At 40.0% G+C, this 2777-nt stretch overlaps 1 long non-coding RNA gene across 1 annotated transcript; it reads left to right on the top strand.

The window, feature by feature from the left end:
* Nucleotides 1-716: 716 nt before the first annotated feature.
* Nucleotides 717-2535, top strand: LOC148860704 (uncharacterized). Its single transcript, XR_016113390.1, has 2 exons — nucleotides 717-1402; nucleotides 2091-2535. It is a non-coding gene; the product is annotated as an uncharacterized LOC148860704 (long non-coding RNA).
* The last annotated feature ends 242 nt before the right edge of the window (nucleotides 2536-2777 follow it).

The raw sequence follows: 2777 nt of genomic DNA, 5'->3' as shown, positions 1-2777 counted from the left end.
TCGTAGAAGGGGAGGATACATAGATCGTCAGGAGGGGTTCCTGCAAGCTGTTCAACCATTCAGCAACTACCGCCACTAGATCTGACTTGAGGGTTGTTCAGTTAAAGGCTAAGGTGTCTCGAGGGGTTTGAGGGTTGTAGAAAGGACTCAGTTCTTGTGAGGAGGACTTTCTGCAAGCTGTTTGGCCGATCTGCAGCTACCGCCACTGGATCTGTATTCTGGATCAACTTTGTTTATTTGTTTTATTTCTTTTGTTGATTTCTACACTTTGTTAAATTCTGAATTTTAGTTATTGTTTTGTTTAATTCCGAATCATTTAATTTCAACAATAATAGATTTTACTTTCTTATTTTTTGCAATTCTCGATTATATTCTCTTATTCGGATCTAAGTACATATTAGTTTTGCCTCGCTTCCTTGTGGATACGACCCGTTCTCATCCCTTTACTACTTTAGTAGGTATTTGATAAATGATAAAAATTATAAATGTTTAAACTGATGTTCCATGGTATTTAATGGTATTTAATGATGTGCTTCTGGAGACAATAGACGCCAAATCCTAGCCATCCATCCATGAACCCCATGTCTTATCCCCTTAGATCCGGTTGAACAAAAAATACCCCAGTTTGTCGAAATTATAAAATACCCCTCAAAACTTAAAATTACCTAAATGCTCCTGTCCCATTATAAAAGCTACCCCATTATCATATTTAACGAAATTCAGGAATCAACTGTTCACTTCATCCTCTTTGTTTGAACCAGAGTAGCAGCGGCGGCTCTGACGTTCTCTTCCTCTGGTCCTTCTCAGTGGTCTCTCTCTCTCTTCCACCCCTTCTTCTTCTTCTTTCCCTGGTTTACCCTCCCCTGTTACTGCCTGTCGCTACAACTTCGGGCAACGGTGGTTGCTCTGACCGTTTTCCTCTCCTCCTCTCTTCTTCTTCTTCTTCTTCTTCGAAATCCCACACTGTTATCCAGTATTCACTCTCTTCCTCTTTCAAGTCAAACCAGCAACAATTGAACTGTGGCGACAACGATCTCTCATCACTCCGGACTACTCCGACTGTTCCAACCTCCTCTTCCTCCATCGCTTCCTTCTTTCTCATCCCAGCAAGCTGAAATCTCAACCTGAAACACTGTTAATCATCTTCGACTCCCCTGAAGCATTCACCGAATCTCTGCGTCCACCCTCATTGGAATGATGACAACCGTCATTACCTAAAGTTGCTCCATTCTAGTCATAGTGTGAAGCCTATGCTCAAAGAGTTTTTCGGTTCCGCTGTTACATCATCCAATCGCAAACCAAATTTGATATTCTGGTCGGTGAGGAAGCCATAACCGTAGCAGATCTACCTTCCTGTTCCGTTGTTGCAGTGGTCGATTTTTAGCCCAAAATCCCAATCTAGGTAACATCCATTCTTACTCTGTTTTTGGTTGGTTTTTCTTTGTTTTGTGGTATGATCAATAAATCTTTAGCATCTACAGTTGGGAGGAGAGAGAGTGGGCTTATTCAGCCCCTACAACTCTCGGTACCAACATGACAGATCTACTATTTTTTAGTTGAATCTATCATTCGTTCAGTAGAAGAATCCTGGTTTTATCGATCGTATTATTTTCTTTTTGCACTACTGTTGGTTTATTTCTTGATTAATTAGTGATTCTCACTTTCTTTTGTTAGACACAAATTTAGATCTCTTGATGTTAATTAGTTATTTTCGTTTAATATTAATATGTGTGGATTGATCAGTAATTGTGATAGCAATTGTGCATATTTGGGATACCATGTGTGCCCCACCTATTGGACTAGGAGAGGGGTGCCTAATCCCTTCCCCCTCCCATCTAAGCCTTATCCAGATTGGTTAACCGGTGCCATAGGCTTTGGAGGCACTACTAAAATTAAAAAAAAAAAAAGAAAACGTTTTTGAAATTATTCCCAGAGGTCCCATCACCTCCATTTACTAAATTAATGGGTGGTGACTCCAAATCCAACCCAAGTGAACTGTTTTCCGATGCTCACATCGAGGTTTGACCTAATTTTATATATGGTTTCTTTCCTATGTTTTCTCTTTGTCTCTACTTACTTTTTATTTACAGTGTAGGTTTTTGAAGTGAATGCAAGTAATGAGTTGTTTGAGATCATCGGCCACGGAGCTATTGAAGAAAATTTGCAAAATTCTATAAATAGTCATGAAGATATTGTTGAGGTGGTTATCAATGAGTTAGTATTCTCTGTCAACCTAAGGACGTTCCTAATTTTGAATGGGATTTTCAAGGTTGTACTTGGGTGTGCTGGGCCAAGAAGGCATTTCAGGTTCATAGTGGTGCTGGTGGTTTTATCTTAGATTCTACAGTCCACGCATTTTCTAAATTTGCTTTGAATACAATTTGTCATATTCAGATGAGGTTATTGTAGACGGATTTGGTTTCAAGCTATACTTCATTTGTAAACTAGTGGGTTTAACGTTGATGTCTTTTGGATTGATTGGTGGACATTTGTGTTGAAAGTTCTTTATCTGATTGTTTGTTGGATTTTCATAAAGATTTGTCTCTTAGTCCGAGCTACTTGGGTTGTAGGAATTGATGAAGGGTGATTTGACCCAATTTATGAAACAAAGACACGTGGACATTGACCCGGCATAAGCAACAACTCAGCACTGTGGCCTTATACAGCTAAGTAACGGGCCCCTAAAGTAGCTCGCCATGATGCAAGCTCTGGGTTCCCCGAGCTACCCCCAAAGGGATATTCCAAGGCAACTTCAGCTCGCAAGCTAAGGAAAACCA

This window comes from Nelumbo lutea, chromosome 4, assembly GCF_056320005.1.
Source record: "Nelumbo lutea isolate HS-2025 chromosome 4, American lotus-T2T, whole genome shotgun sequence".
NCBI classification, from domain to species: domain Eukaryota; kingdom Viridiplantae; phylum Streptophyta; class Magnoliopsida; order Proteales; family Nelumbonaceae; genus Nelumbo; species Nelumbo lutea.
This window is presented reverse-complemented; position numbering and strand designations above follow the sequence as displayed.